General features: G+C 35.6%; 1 protein-coding gene across 1 annotated transcript in view; it reads left to right on the top strand.

The window, feature by feature from the left end:
* The window catches only part of LOC132119127 (mitochondrial import receptor subunit TOM20 homolog B), a 412,651-nt gene that overhangs the window by 163,331 nt on the left and 232,751 nt on the right, over positions 1-16,569 (top strand). The window lies entirely within an intron of this gene.

Genomic DNA, 16,569 nt, shown 5'->3' with positions numbered 1-16,569 from the left:
CTGAAGTATCAGAAGTGATGTTGAAATCCTTACATCTAACATTACTAATTTGAATCCACTTATTTCGAGTTTCTACATCCAGGGGAGAAGTGTGAAAAACCTTTGAAACCACCCTCACAGATGTAACACCCACACTGTGTAAACCACCCTCACAGATGTTTATGGAACTCTTCATTAAATAATTATATTGCTGTGGTGCACTTAATTTGTTGTATTATAGCAAAATGTATAAATTTTATTTAATATTCATCGTTTATGGATAAAAGTTTGCAGCTGGTAATGCACTCTTTTATTCGCCCTGAGATTTCACAGGAAATATGTAGACTATTGCCCGTTTCTGCAGACCAACTGCCCCATAGTGGTCGGGAGCATTTCCGTTGTGTTGTGGCTTAATGTATTTGTGTTGTGAGAATTTCGTTTGCTTTTTTAATGTTGTTGTGTTGTGCACTACTGGGCCACTGTAGTTCCCCGAAGTGTCCCTTAGGAAGCTTCTTAGCACGCTGCCTCTTACGTCCGACGTTACAAGAGCGCTGTCCCGAGTGAAGGTGCTGAATTAGTTGGCATCGATTGCTCAGGAATCGATTTTCCACTTCACGCGAAGGTGCAATACAGCGTTAAGAAAGACAACACGTTCTGTGCAAATGAAACATTCCTCAAATTATTCCAGTAACATTTATTTTAACATAGTTTAAGTTATCAGCAGAATATAGACTATAAATTAAATTACCAAATGGTCAGTAATATGTTCACACGATATGTTGTGACGGTTAGACGAACCGGGGATCCCTCGCTAATCATCCACCCTCCTTATCCCGTTGTGCCACTTGTGCCGCTTCTTGACATGGGTTTAACGACTTCTAAAAATTATATAATACACTTTTATATTAATGGTAAGGTACTTTACAATCAGAATTTAATGGCAAGCAGCTGCAGTTACTTCTGTTTAATGCGATATTGATTGCCATAGGTTGCTTTTTATTGAAAACATTAACCAATCTACAATGAACCGAGAGAGAGAGAGTTAGATACAGAATATGGTGGGGAAGCAACGTAAAAAAAGGGCACCAAGCTTAGGCCATTTCACCCTCCCACGACCTCGATGAAGCTCCCTGCAGCAAAAAACCTTTGCGCTGCAAGCAGCTGGACTTCAGCGCTTAAAGCAAAATCCTGCCGCGTTATCAGCCTGAGTGCAGGTCTGGGAAGGTCCAGCAGCTCTGTAATGAGTTGTCTTGGGAGGCGAATGTTTTTTTTAATATAGCCACAGTCAGGCAAAATGTCAAAAGGGCTTAAGTTTTGCCGAATAAAAAAATTGACATGGACTAAACGGCTCCGCGGCATTTCGACATTTTGTAAATATAATATAAATAAGTTTAAATTATTCAGAAATAATTGTTCAGCTGTCGTCAAGAAGAAGAAGATTTATTATTTGTACACTAATTCCTAGACTGACACGCTTAACTGTATATTCTTATTTTAAAATGTTTGTTTAACCACTAATTTAATAGCCGCGATACTAACGAATCTAATTAAATTTGTGGGACTACACAAGATCACAAACAATCATTTTTAGTCAGCTTTACTCATTCTATTCACTTTTAGTCATTGTGACTCTCTTCTTTTACTTTTCTGAACTATTTGTTGTTGTTTACGTTTTTTTAAATAGTTACACATTCATGTTACATGTAACTTAGGTTATCTAGTAAGATATTATCCTGTTTTTAGAGTAATTACATTTTTACAAATCATTTTCTCTCCTCAGAGCATCCAGTATAACTTACATGAGTTCTCTTAAAATCTCCAAGGGTTCACAGAGCAGCACGATGTAAGTATTTATTTATTTGACATTGAAATAACTGAAATGTTTTTCTGTTCTTTTTTTCTTTTATTATCTTCTGAGAAATCCTAGCCTTGCCGAACCTGTTACATGATGATCCTGCTGTGCTGGACTTTATATGATAAATGAGGTAAGTCTGAGTTTGTGCACGTGTGTATACATATATATAGTGTACACACACACATTACATACACTGTGTGTGTTATTGTAATAGACATTGTGCATTTAATTACTCCACAACCATTAATCAATTCACTAATATGACAAAAAATAGTTTTTTTCCCTGCGGAGAAGAAAAAAAAAACGGAAATGTTTGACCTTGCAAAGTTATTGCTGGGAATTTCATGTTCTTTAATTTATTTTTGTAATTTAGATTTTTCTTCATTGTTACTACCTTGTGCACTTCAAGTGTTTTTAGATGAAATATTTAATTTAGATATGGTTCTTAATACACTGTATATATATTAGCAAAGTTATTGTTGTGAGTTTCATGTTATTTAATATTCATTTTTGTAATATTGTTTGTCTTTTCCTCATTGTTACTATGCACTTAAAATGTTTTGAGATGGATAGAAATTTCATTGCTGTGTGAATTTAGTCTTTTTCAAAATTCATATTAGAAATGTAGCTATTTTTTATGTTTTTCATTGATACAGTCAAATACACTTCTAGTGTTTTTTTTAGATTACATATTTGACCTGGCAGTGATATTGCTGTGAATTTCATGTTTTTCAAAACTGTTTTTTTTTGTAATTTAGCTAAATATCCTTTAAAATCATAACATGTGACTCTGTTTTATTCAGTGTTACTAGCAAACACTAACAGCAAGGTACATTGTGTTAGTATTCTGTAAGTATTAACTGTCCATACATTGCACTTGAAAAAGAAGCTATTGTGGCTCTTGTTGGTGAATTAAATATATTTTGTGGAATATATTTTTTCTTTGTATGTCAAAATAGTACAATATTAGACTAATTCAATATATGTGATATAAAATAAGGGTTAGCACAAATGTTATTTAAATGTTATCCAAATGTAATCAGATTACGTTACCAAAAATGAGTAATCTAAGAGATTATATTACTGATTACAAATTTTGTCATGTAATCTGTAATCAGTAATTGATTACAATTCATAAGTAATCTACCCAGCTCTGACCCCCAATAACCAAAACTAGCAAGTACAACCCTCGAGAAGTGTGATAAGATTTGTGAGAGCCGTTCTTATCGTGAAGCTGATGGTCAAATATGTGACAGACTCTTTAAAACGCTCTGGAGAAAGTCGAACAGTATCTAAAAAAGGCAAATAAAAGATGAAAAGAGGAGAAAACAGTCTTGAACCAGTACATATATTAAAATCTTTTTAAAAATTTCTTGACCATCTTTACTAGAATTTATCAGGTTTTATCGTAGGCTTGTTTATTGTGTAAAATTGAGTCTTAACTTGTAGAATTTCTATTAGATAATCTGTTAATATATATTACTGTCCTGTAATGATTAAGAGGCTAATCTTATTATAGCAAATGCTACAGTTAAGATTTATGGTACATGCTTCAGATATTCCAAAAGATGACACTGATTAAATCATTAAGAGCCTGATGAACTTAAGAAGTAAGAAATAAACAATATCAATAAAAGAAAATGTTAAATTAGATTGACTTCCCATGGCATGTTGAATTAGAACAATTCTAATCTATCTATCTATCTATCTATCTATCTATCTATCTATCTATCTATACAAGTAATTGTTAACTATGATGTTACTTTATTGCACCAACTTTGCATAGATGTTAGCACAAAAGACCATTTCACAAAAATAAACATATTCTTCAGCAGGATTCTAATGTTATTATATACTGATAATTATAATATTATATCATATTTTAAAAGAACAATTTGGGCACTTTTATATTATTTTACAGAAACTTGTATAAATAATAATCAACATTATGTATATACCTTTCTCCACAAATGAAGAGATTTCTAGATGTCAGGAGTGCAGACATGAGAATGCATTATTTCAGAATAAGCTGGATTCACAGCACATGTGCAGAGACATATAAATTCAATAATAGATTTCAACAAAGTGACTGATGAACAGAGAAATGAATCTGGGGTGCGTTCTCCGATAACGTTGTCTCTTAGCGCGCTACGAATACTCAAAAGGTACACCTTAACTACAGGTATACCTTTGCTACGTGTGTTCTCCGAACTATACCTTAGGATGTTGCTTAAGGTAAACCTTCTTAAGTTCGACCTTAGCAGTTGCTGTCCATGGTGGAGGTGCTGAATAGGTTGATATCGACGCCTCGATGATCGATTGTGCGCTCTTTCCTTCACAGCGGTATAGGTAAAGTATTGAGAAAACAATGTTCTTTATAAAGAAGCGTTTTAGAAATAGTACAAACTGCATTTATCGGGGCTTATTGAAATAAGTACATGCAGAAATAAATATGAGTATGTGTTTATAATTTAGCAAGTGTACAATCCCAAACCCTCACGGCCATAAGTGTGTTAATGTTCTCCACAATGCTTATTATCCACCAGCCGTATCACATTATTGGCGTAAATCGCTCATTTGTGTAATTTGATGATTTCCTCAATAAAAGCGCAAACATGAGAGACATGCCGACATTCACTATGTGGGGGAAAAAAGTCCGCAAAAAGAGATCGCCCAGCCACACTGAGGTCTTACTCAGCCCATATCCATCCCCAACAACCTCCAGAAAACTCCCCACAGCATAAAAACGAAGAGCCGCCAGCAGCTGAATTTCGGGGCTGAGGGGGTAGCTCCGTCGAGTTTGTCTTGACAAATCTGGGCCAACAAGATGCAAGAGCTGCAGTATTTGCTCCCGTGGCAGGCAATTTTTTTTTACAATGGTCTCTTCTGACATGGTAGTCAGTGGACTAAAATGTTCTCTTATAAAGTAGTTGACATACACTAACTGGCTCCGCGGACGCCGCCGTCTTTGATTTAAAACAAGTACTCGCTGTCTCGCTGCCATAGCTATAAAGTTTGTGTAAACTCATCTTTCTTTATATAGACTCCTAAGCCTTTTCTGTCAAATGGCTCGCCAGCTGATGTGCCTTAGGATAGTAATTAAAAAAGCTAACAACCATTAGTGTATGGAAACTTTATTCATGAAAACACTTCCATACACTGGGTGTACGATCTGAACTGATAAACAACTGATTGGAGGTTAAAATAATAGCAGATTTGCCTCACTAAATGTATAAGAAAAACTGAGATGAAAAATGTACCATTCAAAGAACACACTTCAAGATCTGTGTGACACAAGTGTTTGGGACATCCCAGAAAAACATCCCGGACAGTAGGAATTGCAGAACAATTAGACAGCAACAGATTTTCAACTACAAATCAAAGCATAAAAACTATCGAAAGTGGCTAGCATTTGAACATTGCATGTTTACAGATAACAGCATACCTCAATGCGTTCCAGATATATCATTTATTTGTAATTAATTATAGTGATGGGAAACCGAGGCTTTCTGAACCGGTTGAGGCTTTCATCAAATTGTGCCGAAAAAAGATTGATTACTCCAAGCTGTTAGCAACATCTGGTGCTCAGACTTGTCTGTATTTAACAAATCAAAGCAGAGAGGAGTGTTTGCAAAGTCACGTGATCAAACAAATCTTTGGAGACATACAAGAGTGTAGGAATTACTTTGTTCTAATAAACCAGAACTTGTATCAGGTGTAGCCTAGTCAACAGATTTACAATAAAATACACAAGCATGTGATTATAGTTAATAACTGACATAGATAGCGGAATAAATGTTTTGGCTGCAAATATTTGATTATAATAATAACAATTGTTTATTTATGATACGCCTCGTTAGTAGCCTAGCTTGTACCTGCGATTGATGATCAGTTAGTTCACTTTAAGAAACATATCTAGAAAAATGGAAAAGGTACTAATTTTCTAGGATAATATCCATTTTAAGGCGAAAACGTAAAATACAATGCATAATTGAAAATGTGATTTTTTTTCTTTGGGTGTATCATCGACTACTAATAGCTACAACTGCTCAAAACTATAATTGTTCAGAATGTGTAGTTTTATACTAGCCAATAAAAAACTGTTATTTTTAAATATATGAAAATATATGAAATATATAACACATATAAAAGTGTTTGTGTTGTTTGCCAGTGGGTGTTTCTGTTGTTTAGTGGTATTCAAATGAAATTATCGGTCAAGTTAATTTTGGAGGAACGTTTTGTTATTTTACGCTGATGAATCTGATGCTTTGAGTACAATTGCCTTTAATTACCAATATCAGATTATATTATCATAATATTACCAACCTAATACTTTAAAGGTGTAATACACAAAAAAATTTGTCCTCTAGAGGGCGCTATATTTCAAACAACAACAACGGCGTAGTTTGATGACGATGTGTATGGGCGTGGAATGATGGGAACTGTTGTTTTCAACTCCACCGGGGATATTGAGTCAGACGGGAATCGAATAATCATTCATGGATGAGGTAAAGTTCTATTTTTATAAATGTTGTGTTTAATGACATGCTGTTGTTTAATTAAAATGAATTAACCGCAAGAAAAGTAAGGTTTAATACTAAATCGGTTATCATAGATGTTACTGTATTTGTCGAATTCATTGTTGTGATAACGAGGCGCAGTTTTACGTGTTCTAAACAATTGATGTAAAAGTACATTCGAACATACCCACATCATTTGCCAAAATACTGATTAATCTTTATGTATAACACATGCTATATTTATTTACATGGCCATAAACACCAGGGGGGTATTCCAGAAAGCAAGGTTAACTTACCATTTGGTAAATCATAACCTCTGGGTTGATTTACCCCAAACCCGCATACCATGAGTATGTCGGTTCCAAAACACCTGAGAAGAGTTAGTTTAATCAACCTCCTACTGGTTACCCAGAGTTAATGCGCGTGCATAAAGGCATTTTCAATGGATCGCCGATTTCACGAGTCAAAATGGAAAATGACAACGGAAAAAAAAGAGCGGCATACTTTACTGAGGCGGAGTTGGAGGTTTTAATGCACGCATACGAAGAATTCAAGCCAATAATAATGAAAAAAAGCAATACGGCTGCATGGGCTAAAGAAAGAGAGTTGGCTTGGCAAAAAATAACGGACAGAGTAAATGCGTGAGTGTATTAAATTGCAAATTTTATATTGCCTCTCCTTTTATTATAGTGCACAATAATTAAACACCCCTTCCGCATCCTTTTGACTGTTAAATCACTACGAAAGCATTTGCTTTTCCTGCCATTCATTTCTTCAGATTAAAATAGTGTATATTGACTAGGAATATATGGTTTCTTATTTAATAAGGTGTAATCCTTCTGGAGCCAGAAGAACTTTGAGCCAAGTCAAAATGAAACACAAAAACATTCTGCAAAAAGGTAATATTTGATTACACAATTACTGAACTATTTATTAAACACGATTTAGTATATTCTTTCTGTCATGTAGCTAATAGAAAGAAGGCTGAAGCCCGTCTAACTGGCGGGGGCCCACCACCACCTCCCCTCACCCCATCTGAGGAGCTGGCTCTGTCCCTTAATAAAGGGCGACCAGTGGTTGCTGGCATTCCAGGGGGCACTTCATCACACACACCATGCACCACAAGTAACATGGTGACATGTAAGTTTGCCACTGTGATTTGTTCTCATTATGACTTAATAAATTACTCTCTGTCACTTATAAAGGCTTTTTGAACATGCTTAACGTTTTTATGCAGGCTTACATTATTTAACTACATATGATGTATAGGCTACTGTGGTCTTAGTTATATTGCTTTGATATTTTTTCCTGCATTATTGGTTTCTCTTTGATAATATTGAGAATTGTATGGGTTGTATTTTCTTATAGATACTGACAGAGGGATTGTATTATTGGACCCTACAGAAAGAACACAGTCTGTCACAGCTGTAAGTGTTTTGTTGTCAGGTACCTTTAGTTGCTTTTAGATATTTTTTATGTTTATTTTTGCCAGATAATGTATACTTGCATATTTCCACTTAAGGATGAAGATGACGATGAAGAGACCACATCTGCTGTGACAGAAGTGGACAATGCTGGTAGATCCACTGAGGTATGATGCACACCATTATAATGTATGCCCCCTTTTTACATTAGAGTAACAAACTGTCATTGTCCTTTCACAGTACATACCTGGGGATTTGCCCACAGATGAAGGTCCTTCAACCTCAATGCACAATCTAACCAGAGTAAGAATTTGAGTGCAGTTGTCCATATTTTACTTTTATTGTCTGACAGAATCTCATTCATTAAACTTTTTTTGCCTTCCTAGTTGCCAGCAAAGGAGCTGTATAAGGTCCATCTTCAAAAACAAATAAGAAAAAGTGACATGGAGATGGACCTTATACAGCTTCAAATTAAAAAAGCAAAACTTGAAATTGAATTACTGGAGCATCGCCTTAAGGTGAGAACTTCTGATTAATCTGTTGCATGTTAAAAGTGTTGTGTATATAAAGCATTGTAATAAAAAAACAACAAATTTTATTTCAAGCTTGTTTTGCTTCATTTTATTTCATTTTTACTTTCATTGTTTTGCAGGAAATCAAGAAATGAACTGCAGAGCAGACCAGTGCAAACATTTTAATAAAAGTAATTTTGACAAATCCTGTCTCTCAATAGTCTTCCATCTCTGTTGTGTGCAAAACCCTGTTGGGGTTCCTCTGGGCCATCTTCCTCAATCCAAGGAGGGTGGCTCTCTCCTCTTATAGTGGCAATGTTGTGAAGCACAACACAAGCCACTATGATGTCGCATGCCCTCTCTGGACTGACCCGGAGCCCACGCAGACACTGAAACCTAGACTTCAGGATCCCTATGGTCATCTCCACCTTGGCCCGTGTTCGGCTGTGAGCCAGGTTAAAGCGGGTCTGTGGTCCGGGATCAGGTTCAGGGTAGGGTGTCATTAAATAGGGCAGACAAGGGTATCCTCTGTCCCCCAGCAAGTAACCATTGTACTGTCCTGTAATGATTCAAGTGTACAATACAAATATAGTAAAAAAAAAAAAAATTATACAGCAAAACATACCCTCCTGAAATGCCTGACATAATGATGACTCGCGTAAAATTCTGGCATCATGCACAGATCCTGGCCATTTTGCCTCCACATTAGTAATGATGTGGGTTGCCTCACATATTACCTATAGTTAGTGGGAAAAAGTAATGAGTTTAATGATTTTAACAAGACAAAAAATTAGGAACACAAAATGAAATTGTTACCTGCACATTGATACTATGAATGGATTTCCTATTAACATAGTCTCCCTCATTTACTGAAGGAGCTTTAATAGGAATGTGTGTGCCATCAATGCACCCAATTACATTTGGAAATCCTGAAATAGAAAGTCATATATGGAAGTTTAAAGTGTGTGTGTGTGTGTGTGTAGGATTAATACATGTATAGATATAAATAGTATGACTACATATTTAATATGCGTCATAGATTTTACTACAAAGGACAAACCTGCCACTCTGTGGAATTCCTCTTTAATAACACGCAGAGGTTTATGGCCAGGGAACTGTACAAATGTGTGTAAGAATCGTTTAAGTGCCTGACATACTGTACGAACGGCTCTACACACAGTTGCCTTTCCCACATGCTCTGCATCGCCCACATTGTACAAAAAATGCCCTGACGCGAAAAACCGAAGTGATATGCACAGAATGTTCTCTGTTCTAAGCGCAGACCCGCGGTTTGTGACATTTGCAATATGTGGTCTCAAGAGATGTGTTAAATAAATTAACGAATCTTTTGAAAATCGATAACGCTCTTTCAAATAATCATTAGGAAATGAAAATACATCAATTCGCGGTCTTATAACTCTCTCCCGGCGAAAAAAACCTCGTATAATTTGTGCCTCCACGTCCACAGGATCGTCATCAAAAGGGCACGCCATACTCAGTAACCTTCTGAAACAAACTAACCCTGGAACATAACCTGCTACCGAGCAGGTTATCTTCAGAGAGTAAGTCCCTATGGTTACATACATACCCAGAAAGTTACCTCCATTTTTGGAACCGAAAGTTGAGGTTATCCACTAACTTACCCTTAAACTTACCCGGGTATGTCACATAACCTGCTTTCTGGAATACCCCCCAGACGTGATAAACAATGTCAATAAACTAAACCTAAAGCAATAATACTTTACTTACATAAATATAACTATTACCGAATGCTACATTTGGAATATATAAAATTTAAGCATGCTGATTTGCAACTTATATGTGACTTAGGATTATGCACTCTACATAACTATGTAAAAGTGAAAACATTATATACATTTTCAAGTTTATTTTTATGTATATCTATGTATTGTCAGCTGCCATGTCATATCTGTTTGTACAATTATTTATATTTGCTTATGTGTTGTTATGTTGCAGGAAGACACAGATAGATCCTCATTGGATGTATCCATGTCAAATACTGATGAGACCTGGAGTCCTCCCCAGAGCAGCTGGCATGAAGCATCACATGGAAGAACAAAAGGTGGAGACAGAGGAAAAAGAAAAGGGATGGGAAGAGCAAAAGGGATTGGAAGAGCTTACAGAGTGGAAGAAAAAACTGGAGCGGTTGAACTCAGCAGTGTAACAAGAGGAAGAACATCAAATAGACGTAGAAGGTCTACAGGGGGAAGACAAGCAGCAAGAGGAAGAGGAAACACTGCATCATCTGGACTGTGCGAAGAGGACAGATTGAGGGTGTCTAGGCTGCAAGAGGACAGGATGTTGATGACACAGGTGAGTATTGACATACTTCAAGTATCCAAAATAGTTTCAGCATTTGGCATTAACTTATGAAATGTGCAATTTCAGAATCTTATAGGAAATATGAATGTGGCTGAAGCTCAAGGACTCTTGATTAGAGTAATGAATAGAGAACCAGGCCTCATCTTTGATGTCCTCCAACCACCTGCTCATCAAGAGGAACACCAATTACCGGATGTACCTCGATGGTGTTCTTGCACAAGATGCATTGAAATGCCATCTGATATAGAAAAAAAATGTTGTGGCATGACAGACAGCACATGTGTAAGCATGTTGCCCCACATGTCGTTATACATATTGGATGAGCAGGTATTGTCACGCCGTTTAAGAAATGACATTTATGCAATTCATGACACACAGGAGCCTGGGGATGACAACCGGGAATACCGCTATGCTGCTTACAGAAATTTTGTCTTGTGGCAGTGTGGTTCACTTGGGGCGGGAAACCGCATTGTCATCCCTAGCTGCTGTGTGCGCAGAGTCCGTGAGAAATTCCCTGACCCAAATGGGCAGTACACTGGATTCATCGCTGCTGTGTTGTAGAAACATGCTGCTTAGTCAGGTTCACCTATAAACGGGTATTTATGTTTAAAGGACTTGTTTAGTTGTCATTTATAATTATTTATTCAAGGTTACATTTTTATTTATATGCTGTCTTACCTGTTTGGTAAAAATATAGTTTGCCACTGTTCAATTTAAAATGTTTGTATTACAAATATAAAGAATGTTATTCTTTATTTGCTGCGTTCTTCTTAAGAACCTGTTTAGAAGAGTGATATTGTAAATAAAACAACTGTTTTTGTTTTTTTGGTAAGATTTATTTATAACAAATAAAAAAAATTGTGTGAAATGATTTACCATTTATTTACATATTTGATAACTTTTCTAAGGTGTCAGTTACAAACATTTTTAGGTATATGCATCAAGTTTCAGAATAAAATTAAACTATAAAATTGTTTGGCTGACTAAGTTGAAGGTAGACTTCTGAACTTGTGGGTTCAGATTGCTGAGGTTTTAGCTCACTGCTTGTCTCTTGACTCTGGTAGTGTAGAGCTTGCTCCTTTTTGAAAAAAGGAAAGAAAAAAAAGAAACAATTGAAATTATATGAAAATTAATAAGTGCAATTTATAAATGAAGCCTAACATTGCACTGATTGATAACTAGTAAATAAAATAGAGAGTTACAGATACAATCTGTTCTAAATTACAATAAATAACATATTTTAGATGTATATATAGATTTGCATAATTATCCTAAAACAGACATCTTAGCTAAGATTTTTTGCTGTACATACCTATGCCTCTACTGACATGTGACTCCAGAATGCTGTCAATCGAAGGAGGTTGGACACTTGGAAGTGTCCCTAGTGTCCTGGGGTCCTCAGGCCTTGGAACCCTACGCCTTGGCATCCCCACATCAGCCTGGAGTCTTGCGCGCACAATTTCCGCTTGCAGATCAGGAATGTAACTGTAGTCTTTAGCCATCTTCAAGGCATATACAGTCCATCTACCAGTTTTCTTCTGGAACTGTCTGCGAAAGCTGTAATGAAAAATAATTTCTATTTAGACAAAAAAAAATTACGCAGAAATAAATGGATAATAAGACGCATTCGAAGGACGAAATATCAAGTTCAACAGAAAGTTCTGTGTGATAGAAAATATATTTTTAAATCTTACATCTTTTGGCCATTTTTGTTGAGCATTGGCGGTCGATCTATATGGTGGTTATAATCCAGGGCTGCGAGTAGAGTTCTTGCCTCGTAGACCAGTGGTGAGAAGCTGAACCGCTTGCTGACGTACATCAACAAGTGATTGTGGAATGATTCCTGCTCACAGGTTGATCTGGAGAAATAAATTAGCCTATGTTCATATTTCGAGTAGTATTCAAAACATTGATCACAGTGATGACTACTGGTTACTAATTCCATTTTGAAACAGACATGAAGGTGCTTCCATAAGTTACCTGAAAGGTAGATATCGATGGACATTTCTGAGCCACCTCTTATTTAGAACTATCGTTTCCAGTGCCTTGTGAGCTTTGGAACCACTCTCCAGCCATTGCTTGTCTTGTATTTCTGGCAGGCTACCGTGCAGGCAGTGACCAAGATACCATTCGTGCTCATTTGTGACATGGTGCAGCACACTGCTCCATAGTTTCTAAAAAGCAAATCTTGTAATCAAGACCATACAGTCGAAGAACAAATAAAGCATAGATATTGTAATGTGCTATCCATTCGTCCATCTGCTGTGTAGTGCACAATAAATCAATAAATGAGATTTGATTTCATATTTCAGAAAAATACATTAAAAAAAATTTAAACAAGAGGCTAAAAAATTGAATTGTAATAATACTTTAAAAAAATGTTTAAAATATTTTCAGCACATAGAATGACATGTAGGTATTGCATAGATTTTTTTTTTTTAAATGCCATAGAACATACCTAATACAACTACACCATCCTTACTCTTCATACGTTGAATTGCAGCACATCTTTTGTCCTCCCACATGTCCTTTATTGCTCCTAAGCAGTAAGTGTCCTGTATATTAAAAAAAGTGTTCTTTCCTACAAAGCCCATGTTCATGCATTTAAACAGGTGTGCCACTTTGTAGTAGTTATTTCCCGAGAGCAGAATGTTAGTGGCCATCATGAAATCTCCTGCTTGCATTCCAAATTTCATTGTAGGCTGCGAATTCCAAGTCCACACTTTGTGCCCATTTGAACAGATCTATAAGACAAAATACACAAGAGTGATTGCAATACATACAAACAACGAATTTCCAAAAATTATATGCATTGAGTTAAAATGTATATGGATTACAATAAAAAAACTACTTTTAAAGTCTTGTTTGGAATTTGAAACTGTATTCATCTATATATGTAGGTTCACTAAGCTGAATAGAGACTGAGACTATGATATACATCTTTTTATAACGAAAACAACAATAGGTTTTGTGTGACATGCACCTATTAAAATATATATTTTTTCCTAAGTTCATATGCTAATATACAGAATTATTGTTTTGCATTTATTTTATTACCCATTGGATGACACTTGCTGTTCCCCTTGAAGTCAGGTGGACTTCAAAAGGTGGTGATGCCCGGCAGGATTTACAATTCACCACTGGTAGCTGTAGAAGTTTGACCAACTGTTTCAACTGTGCTTCATATACAATAAATGCCCGTTGTCCAATTATGTCCTCCTCACACATGACTTTGTTGCTAGCATCAGATGTAAGGACATGATCTTCATGTAGGGGTATCACTTCATCTTCTTGTGTTAGATGGACAGTCTCTTCGAGATCAATTACTTTAAGCTCCTCGATTTTTCTAAAGTCATTAGTTCCTTCACCAGTTCTGTAAATACATATATAAATATTTACAACATTGTATTATTAGCATGTACAAGAAAAATAGTTTTCTATACTTTCATTTTGTTAGGGAAAAAAGAATGTGTAATTTTCCCATTTTGCCTGGAAGCCAAAAACATTGATAATATAACAGTTACAGTACGTCAATCAGTTGATATTATTTTGTTTGACCTATATCTGTATTAAAATACATGATTCATGCAGACAAACCTAAGACAGATAGAGGGAACATAATCCTCATCAGAAGTGCTGTCCTCACTGTCTATTTCCCATGATGTATCATCTGGGTGTTTAAAATCAATTCTGCAAAATACATAATAGTATTAGTAGTGGTAGAACTAATACTAAAAATAATAACCAAGTACAGTATACAGAAAATTACACAAACAGGAGTAGACAGCAAACAGCATTTTGTAACAATGCATTACACCACTTACACTGTGTTCTGAAGATCATTGGCATCTTCGCTCACAGTAATGGTGGACTCATCATGGAAGCTCATCTTTGAAAAACTGCACCACAACAAAAAAAGAAAAAAATGTAGGTTTGTAATGGCGGTATGCATAACAATTTATTCTTATTATCAGCCTATATGATAAAATCATTTTTATCAACACATCTTTGTATTACAACACATGTAATAGTCACCTTTCATGTAATAGCTGTTCATCGCTTTCTGACATAGAAAGGTGTTCGACTCCAGGCTCCAGAAAACACTGATCTCTGTAAAGCATATTTCATAAATTTATCCAATGTAATTCTATTCATAAACTCTGATAAATTATATAAAACAAATTTGCCAATGACTACCTCTCTGATGGTGAGTCACTGGACGAAGCTATGGTGGAGAGGGTTAGAAGAGGCAGTCCAGGTCTCTTGTAAGGAGTTGACGTGGCTGGTCCTCCTTTTTGGTAACTTAATAAAAAAAAAAAAAAAAGAAATGTTGGACATTTGACACATCATTTTATGTCGTGAAAAGTTCACCAAAGATGCAGTTTGAAAACATTACAGCCAATAGTTCATAACATGCCTAGAAGTATTCGCAGTGAATATGACCTCACGATTTTTCACATCATATGCCTAGACAATGAGACATTCTAACAATAAGACTTACACTGTCTTCTGTATTCAATTTTTATGTCAGTAAAAGAGTCAAAACAATTACTCACCTGTCAAGTAAAACACATGCAAGATCGGCGTCTCTTTCTAGTTGAAGTTTGTCACGAAGTTCTCTCCATTTAGGAAATGCCACACCGATGTTTATCCTGGTTTTATTTCTCTTCTTGTCCCAACTTCTTCTTGGGTCGTTTGGTTGACCTGTACGTTGACGCTTACGTTTTTGAGGCTTGTCTTTGTCGACAGAACCAGCTGCAATTGATAAAGAATAATTGTGCTCCATAACGACTGCACGAAACAGGCTATCGTTTGTTGCTCGATTGACGCTACAACTACAACTTCCGCATTTGTCCAGGACTCCACGCAGTACGAGCGGAAACCGAGGGTAACGCGGATATGACGCAATTGACTCGCGACTCCCAGCTCCCCCCTGCTCTAACGCCCCGTTTCCTTGGTTAAAATCGCAATTTTCTCACGATTTAAAAATAGTTGGAAACATTTGGAATATTGTAAGTAAACAACTTAACAAAATATATAACACTGGCCTTGTGATTTGGGGATATTTTAATGCAAAAATATTGCATATTGCACCTTTAACTGCACATATATCAGCTGGTTAATTGATTTTTTTTTTTTTTTTACTTTTATTTATGTAGCCTATTATTTGTTATTTAATCATAATTTATTTATGTTAAATGTTAATTGTTTTATTTTTGTTATTTATATGTTATAAGGTGTCATTAAAAATAAAACAGACATTATTACATCCTTCCTGCTTTATCTTTTGTTTAGCATAGAGCTCAAATCAAATCTTCTAATAAGATCGAACATGTTTACAAAAAAATTTAAATAATAATAATGGTGGAAAAGGTGTGGTTTGGGAAGAAATGACAGGTTACATAAGTATGATTCATATAATTGCACACTAGAGGAGTGAAAGCACCACTCTTTGGTCACATGAGAAATCACAGAAATCACAAACTAGTGTTATTTTCATCTTTTCAGTCAGTTATTTCCAAGTTAATGGTCATTTTTATGTAATTTATCATTTGTGACCTTATTTTTGTGTATATATGTTCATTTCCACTAATGTTATGTATTTGGTCTTTAAATTATGTCCTACACTGAGCATTTCTGCCCTTAAAAGAAGGAAAAAAGGAAAGCTTTCTGTGAATTCACTGTATCCTAAAACACTTAACGTATTTCTAAACTCATATTTTTTTCTAAAAAACAACATTACATTACTAATCTTTTAAATTATTTTAGCAAAGGGGGAAAAAAACTATAAATAAATAATGAGTTGAAATGCAGTCCAGAAGCATTTATAACTTGTGACGTGAAAGAGTGAAGCTGAAATGTGATTCTGTGTTGTGATATGAAACATGATTGTAAATGATCTGAAGTAACAGAACAGTGTCACCCAAGGTTTTCAA

This window comes from Carassius carassius, chromosome 38, assembly GCF_963082965.1.
Source record: "Carassius carassius chromosome 38, fCarCar2.1, whole genome shotgun sequence".
NCBI lineage: Eukaryota > Metazoa > Chordata > Actinopteri > Cypriniformes > Cyprinidae > Carassius > Carassius carassius.
The sequence above is the reverse complement of the archived record's forward strand: the minus strand, read 5'-3'. Positions and strand labels throughout refer to the sequence as shown.